Source organism: Camellia sinensis, chromosome 10, assembly GCF_055761805.1.
Source record: "Camellia sinensis isolate YWXY chromosome 10, ASM5576180v1, whole genome shotgun sequence".
In the NCBI taxonomy this organism is placed as follows: Eukaryota; Viridiplantae; Streptophyta; class Magnoliopsida; order Ericales; family Theaceae; genus Camellia; species Camellia sinensis.
In genome coordinates this window covers 74,602,721-74,611,010 of record NC_138970.1, presented here as the reverse complement: position 1 = coordinate 74,611,010, position 8,290 = coordinate 74,602,721, and positions in this window count along the sequence as shown.

Here is an 8,290-nt window from a genome sequence, read left to right as displayed (position 1 = left end):
CTAACTCCTTCAGTTTTGGACTTCAAAACATGTTTTTAGACACTGAAATAACTCTGAAAATCAATGTTTAAAAACTCCAAAAAAAGATATTGTAAAAGTGGGAAACACAAGGGTAAAGGCTAGAGAAGTAAGGTGGAAAGAAAGGTGAACCACCCCTCCACCCTTTAAGTCCTTACACCACAAGTTTCAGCCCAAAAATAAGAAGTTTATATAGCCTAAAAATAGTAGAAAAAGAATCAACCAAAGCAATGAAACAAGCAAAGCCTTATACCTCTTGAAGAGAATGACACTTTTAAGCAATAATTCAACACAAGGACACCCTCAAGAGCTCAAGTTAGGCTCAAAAGTACCTCAGCTTAAAGATGGCTAGGTTTGGTTAACAGTGTATAAGCTAAAGCTCAAGAAATTTTGAGAGAGAGAGAGAATTATAGAGAGAGAAAATTAATTTTTCTCTAATTTTTCTAACCTTCAAAAATGGAAGAGGAGGTCCTATATTTATAGAAAAATAGGCCACTCCCTCAAAAACATCTATCCATACACATCAGAGCAGATGCAAGCATCTACGCAAACAGCTAGCATAGCTGGCAGAAAATATCTACAAAACAAACTTGTGGCCGGCAGGCCACACTCTTGGCTAACAAGGCACAAGGGTGGCCGACAGCCAAAAGGGATGGCCGGCAGCCACAAAAATGGGCCTGCAGGTCCTAAGCTTCTTAGGTTTGAAAGGCTGGGGTTTGGTGCAAAAACAAGGCACAAGGTTTGCCGGGTTTTGAGGCTCAGAGCTGTGGCATTCCGCTAAGAATTTTCGAGCACTTAACAAGCATATATATTCATGATTGGGTGTGCAAGTGATGGTGTCCAAGTCGTAAGGACGGTCAAAAATGGAGTGTCTACACGATTGTACACTTGTTAACATTCTAAGTAATGAATGAAAGGTTCTCTTGGTTAGTGCATGAACAAGAAAGGAAAGAAAAGTCGAATTCTACCAATTTTAAATTTTAAACTAAATGAATTACAAACAAGTTAAAACAAAACATACACAATCATACATATCTAAATTATTTATCTATTTTCGTTAAGTAAAATTGACAAAAAAAAAAAAAAGTATTTAAATCATTAAACTCGACAAAAAGAATTATATTTTAGTTATTTTATGTGCACTTTACATTGAGTTTAATGACTAAAATATAATATTTTTGTCGATTTTATTTTTTTTAAAACGGCTAATTTTTTAGATTGAAAACAAATAAAAAGAATTACGGTTTAAATTGGTAAAATAAAAAATTCAGAATTTATTTTTTTTACAATGATAAAACTCTGATTTTTTTTATTGTAATTTTCTCATTTTTTATTTATATTTTTTTTTATTAACTGATGTGTTATATGTAATAAAAAAAATTAAATTATTTTTGTAAGAATTATTTTTTTTAAACTTTGGATCAAATTTAAGATTTTGTAGTCACTGACAATTTTCTAACATCCAAAGTTGACAAATTTCGGCCCAACCCAATCCAATCAATAGTTTTTAAACAAGAAAAAAGGGGCTTATCTTATACTCTTCTTCACTCTCTGCCCTTTATCCGATAATCCTCTCCCTCTCTTTTGATTTTAGGGTTTGGAAATGCATATGTTTCTTCGCTTTTGATTTCAATTTAATGAATGTACCTTTTTTATTGTTGGTATAAATATTTTTTGTTGATCTTCTAATATATTTTCTATTACTCTGACATCCTAATGCTTTTGTATTGTGAATTTCGATGAGGTTAATTTCATTTAGATTCTATAATAACTCTTTTGAGAATTACATTTGTTATTGATTGCTGTTTATATTAGGTCTGTTTTGTGCAACTTATTGTGAATTAAAAAACACAAAAAAGTCATATTTTAGCAACTAATCTAAAAATTGGAAACACCCCTCCCCCCCCCCCTCCTCAAAAAAAAAAAATCTTTTTTTTTTTTTTTTTTGGATTTTTAACATGTGGCCCTTAGAGCATATGTTAAGATGCTTTGTCTGTTTGTACATCATGTATGAAAATGAGTATAATTCCCACGACTTTGTGTGTGTGCATGTGTGTGTGTGTGTGTGTGTGTGGTCATTTCTGAATTGTTTTTTTTCAAAATTTAATTATTTTAAAAACTTTTCCCTTACATCTAGTTGAGTGGAACTTGAATGTTTTTTGAATTAAAAAAAAAACAAAAACAAAAACAAAAAAAAAACCACAAAAGGTGAAAAAAAAAAGTCACCAAAAAAATAAACCCTAAACATTTATCCATTTTCGCCTAATAAGCTATAAGTATAAGTTGCATTAAATAGTCTGACACATACTCCCATAATAGCTCAGATAAACTGCACCAAACTATTTAATTAAATTGTGAAATTTGAATTTTGTTATGATGATAGTTTTATTAGATTGTATTTTTTAAGTATGTTAACTTTATGCAAGTAAATGAACTGTTTCAAAATCTCTACACTATCATCCATGATGTGTATATTTCTAATAATAATGCACAATCCGTTTTCCTTTCTACTTCTTATATATATATATATATATATATATATTCCACTGCTTAAATGGGCTATGCACACTATTAGTAATAATCTAGTTTGAATTCTGCTGTTGGAGGTTAGCTACATATGCTTTATATATTAAAAGCATTTGAGTAAATATTTACAAAACTAAGCAAGAGAAGTGCCTTAGGTCTGAGGTCGAGTTGGTTTCTAGTCACTTGAGGTTTCTTGCATTCAACTACACTAATTATTGTCTTGTCTATAATCTTTCAATTCACAAGAAAAAAGAAATTTTTGTTGTGTGATGTCTTGTACACTGTGGAACTTTCTAGACACCTTTCAAAGTGCTTTAAACAATTTCATCTGGGAAGAAAGGTCACATGTTCGCTAAAGCTATAAAGAGTTTGTAATATCTTTTCAGCTTGCAAAACTTGTGCTTGTTGCACCATTTTGTGCATTCCTAAAACTGAATAACAAATGGGTGAGATGTAACTTTGAATAGAAATAACTATTCCGATTTGGCAATTAGAGTTGTTTCTTGATTGTAATCGTTGCTTGTATTATTAAAAGTGAAGGATTAAAACAAGCAAACCAATCATATTACAACCACAAACAAAAATAGATTGCAAATCTATGCTTAATGCAATTCTATGCCCAAATGAAAGTTGGATGTTGAATTCCTTAGTCCTTAACCATATCTAATGAAATGGGACCAAGAAAATCTTGGTTTTACAAGTGCAATAGGATATTTCAACTACATATGAAATGAGACTTAAATTAAATGACAGAGTTGGTGTTAAAATGAACAAAAATTTCAATTTATTTGTGCTTGAGGCAGGGGCATGTGAGTCTATCATTTCTCGCGAAGGATTGTAGAAATTATATTGAAGAAGTCAACATTTATTACTTGCGGAAGGCGATGCGACTGCAATGTATAATTACACTTTGAAAATACAAGTTGATAATTATGTCTTTTTATACTGCATAAAAAAGGTCCAATTATGCAATGTATTTTGGGTTGATGCAAGGTGGTATCTAGGGAGTTTTGTGATGTGGTTACATTTGATGCTACATGTTTGGTGAATAATTATGACATGCCTTGTGTTCCTTTTGTAGGGGTGAACCGTCATGAACAATCTAAGTAGATTCATTCCGTATGAAAGCAAACATTTACATAGCTATGCAAGTGTTGGCTTATGAATATGTTTGGTCAAGCATCAAACTACAAGTAACTTTTCAATATCCACCACCACAGTGTCAGTGCCTTTTCTTCTTTTTTATTTCTGTTCGTCAACATTTGGGTTCATAAACCAGTAAGTAATGTTGTTTTGATTTTATGGGTTGTAGTGTTTGCACACCCACTTTCTTCAATTTATATGCTTATTGAACATTATATCACACAAATACAAGGCAATGAGGATATGAATAGATGCCATCATAGAGTTCATCCTTTTTCCCGAAAATGTTAATGGTAGTAGTTAAATCCCAACATAATTCATATTGGTGATACCTTACTGAAGGGCTAGATAGAGCAACTCCATTTTCATATTGAAATCACATCTCTCTCTCTCCCCCTCTCTCCCATATCCTATTTTAGAGTGCAATTGTTTCTTTTTAATATAAATTGCTTCGTCTTTTAGTTTTTACCAGCCGAAGGGCTTTTTCTTAGTTTATTTTCTATATTTTTTTAGGGTAAATTACAAATACCCCTTATCAGAATTTATTATTTAACACAATTAACTATAAATAAATAAAATTCATAACTGTTCTCCTATGCAATGATAAAATTATCTGAATTATTAATTGAAATAGATTATAGATTTTTAACATCTTTAAAAATTGTTAATTGACTTGATGATTTATTAATAAAAGGGCCATTAGTTATGAAATTATAAATTTCAAGGGGCGGGATGTAATTTTCAGAACTATAGAGGACAAATTGTATTTTAAGCAAACCTTAGGGAGCTTATTTGTAATTTACCCAATTTTTAAAGTTCAATTTTTTTATTTTTTTATTTTTTTTAGAGCTTCACGATGTTGAGGTGTCTTGTGAGGTTAACCAATGATATAACAAAATAAGAGTTTTAGAATTCCCTTTTGATCCAAAAATGATCAGTTGTTGGAAGCGATATTAAGAACACTCTTGGACATTCATGAACAATACCTTTCAACACAGGCTATTTGTTGGTACTCTCATTTTAGATGATTAAACCACTAGTAATTTGATTTCCATGTTCACTCGTGTTCAAAATTAAGTAAAGAATGTAATTTTTTTGCTTAATAAGACAACACCCAAGTGGTATATAATTGTGCGAGTTTTTCAATCTGTAAAATCTCTTTCATTTTATTGATTCAGTTATTTATTAATAAGAGAATGAAAGTGATTTTGCTTATGTAAGTTTTCTTCATTGACTCATGGTGTTGTGGCAGACATGTAAGTTGTGTTTGGATTCGAGATTTGTGGTTGAAAAAAAAGGTAAGAATTTGTGAAAAAAATTAACTTTTATTCCATTCACTTATCTTTTCTCTCCACCAATATCGAAACATGGAGTAAGAGTTCATTCTTTGAAGTGTTTACTCTCTTCATATTGTTCTGTTGTGCAGATTTAAGTTACGTTGTTACTTTTCAAAATCTATTTGGGGTCTAGTGCAGGTTTTAATTGTTGATCTTTTTTGTGTGATTGATGATTGGTGGTTGCTAATAGCTATGAAAATTGAGCACATTTTAGGTTTGTAGCAAGTTATTTTATTGCCTTTAGGAAGGTGCTTGGATTTCATTTTTTATTTTTCCTCCCACAAAATCTTTGTTTTGTTTTGTTTTTTTTTTAAGGAACCCTGCAAAGTCATTTAAGCACTCAACAATGTTAATTCCCTTTCCTCCTCTGGGTACACCTTAGTGTACATGTTGACAAATGTTGTACATTGCTTCAATTCTTCATTCAATCTAGACAAAATATGTTATCACACAAATAACTTCTTTTTTTATTTGCAACAAATATTGTTTATTCTAAAATAGTTCAAATTTATATCTTTCATTTCATGCTTCATATTTCAAAGTGTGCATAGTAAGGAGATAACACCAGAGGAAGAAAATTCTCGCCAATAAGGACGCACGTCCACTTTGAAAGGTTTGTGAGAGGGAAAGGACCCGTATGTCAATAATTCTTAGAAAAGAGAAAAAGGCTAGCAGTGGTTTGCTCAATCCACATGCATTATTTAGTGAAAGCACTCCAGCCCAATTGCCTTATTGAAATAGTTTTTCAACCACGAATTTTTCTTCGTCAAAACAATCCTCCTCACCAAATGCCCTTTCTTGGGTTGGGGCATCACAACAATGAGTAGTTGCTTTAAGGATGCCAACTTGTCGATAGTACAATGTTGGCCAAGATGGACCTAAGAACCAGTCTATACTTTCCTGAGCTTGCCTTGCTTCATCATTTACAAACTGGGCTAGCGTTAGAAAAGGAACCAACCCAAGCTCTCCAGCTTTCTAAAGAAGCACAATACAATATGATGGTCATTTGTTGCTCCATAGGATCACATGACAACACTATTGTAATCTTTTTTTTGGTTTTCATTAATTTATTCTCATTAATTTTTTTTAATAAGAATAGAAGAAGTGGTATTGTTAAAGCAATTATTGAAGCAATGTTTTATTGATGATTCTCATTCAAAAATTTATATATGTTAAGATTGTTGATATGGTTGTGCCAACAAAATTATTACACATTTGGAAATTGGAAGTCGTTGGATTTCCAAAAGTTTATTCAAAATTAGTGACCATGGGGTGGAAAGTGTAATGCCCTGAAGAAATACCTCTCAATTCCCCTGATACCTTAATACAATAAACAATAATACACACATACAGATAACAAATATTAACATTAATACAATCTTTTAACTCCTCTTTCCGATTGAACTATCTCAAAGATACATCATTGTCAAATTATATATATACAAAGCAAATTTTCCAATTCATTCATACAAATAGTTCATACAAAATTGTGCAAAACCAAATCAAAAAATATCTATAGAAGATCTCCTGTGCTCTCATCCAACTTCATTTCATACATCCATCATTGTGGTGGTGCCTTGATATCTTTTCCTGAAATTTGTTAACTTTTGGGGTGAGCAAAAAGTTCAGTAGGCAATGTATTTAACAAGTTATATAATTAACTGAAACACACATGATCATGCAATGCAAGTTGAAAGTTTAAATGTTTAATTATAAATATTGTTTAAATATAAATGAAATATGCAATGCGTGACATTTGTCCAACATTTTTCAAGATAACCATGGGCGATAAATATACTATGACATCCCAAGTGAGAGCCGCAATCAAAACAGTTATACATAGATATAGCTTTGTATACTAAGAATAGTCCCACATTTGTCGGCTCCAGAAACGGCGGGGTGATGGGCACCCAAAACATCACAACCTGCCACATTTGCCGGCTCCATAAATGGCAGGAACGTGGACACACAAAACCATCTATTTTCCACATTTGCCGGCTCCAGAAACGACGAGCTCGTGGACACCCCAAAACATTCTCCACATTCGTTCGACGATATCCGCAAGCAGGGCAATTGGGCACCTTGACTCCCCGCACGAGTACCAAATAAAATACACAACCCAATTCCAACCCCATTCACTACTCGACTCATAGACTATTTACCCCTTTCCAACTTTCAACCGTTTATACAAAGGTAAACCAAAAAGAGATGAATAATGCATATGGTGCATGAATTTATAAACAATGCATTACTTTCCTAAGATGATATCAACTCATAATAATCCACCTCTTCACATTTCATAGTTCAAGGATCTACCATCAAACAATCATCATCTTCTTCTCAAGGTTTGCATTAAGAAGGAATCTCAAATCTTACATTTCAATCTCAAGGTCAAGTAATTACACTCAATTTCATGTTTTAGAAATCAATTGAGCAAAACCCCTTTTTATAAATTAAATTTGAAAGCTAGGGTTTGAGTAAAAATTGGGGGTTTTCTCTCCTTTATGAAATTGAGTTAATTATCCATCATACACAATGATATTCATCCATAATAAGTATGATTTCTTCCATAACCATGAAGTGTTGCTCACATGTATTTCAATTTATTCATTAACACAACAAATCTCTACAACACACACATATATATACCTATGTATATATATACCAAATGAATAACTAGTGAAAATACCACATATGAGTCTCAATCAAGCATATAGCAAGTTAAAGACACCCCTACCTCAAGATTGGAAGCAAAAAAGCTAGATCAAGAGCATCCTTTTGAAAATCCAAAATCTAATCGGTTGAAAATGTTGATCTTCTCTTATTCTTCATCTTTGACGCAAGATCCATGGTGGATTTTTTTGGTAAAAATGGATGAAATCAAAGTTTTGAGGGCTAGGTTTTCGGACATGGAGGAGAGGAAGAGAAGAGAGGAAGAAAAACTAAGGTTTTGGGGCCAAAAAGTCACTTTATAATGTCTACTAGCGACCTGGTCACTCGAGCGAAGGAAGCTTGGCTAGAGCGTGGAAAAGAAGCTCCCAAAATCTTTGAAAATCGCGCAGTTCGCTCGAGCGAAGAAAGTCTCAATCGAGCGAGCTTGCTTCCAGCACAGAAACTAAAAATTCAAAGAGGTATAACTCTGTCGTTCGAACTCCATTTTAGATCATTCTTACGTCCAAATCGAAGCCCCGGAAACAAGATTTCCAATGGTTCTAGCCTCACATTCAAATTCAAGTTGTGGAAGGAGAAAAGGGCAAAATAGTGAA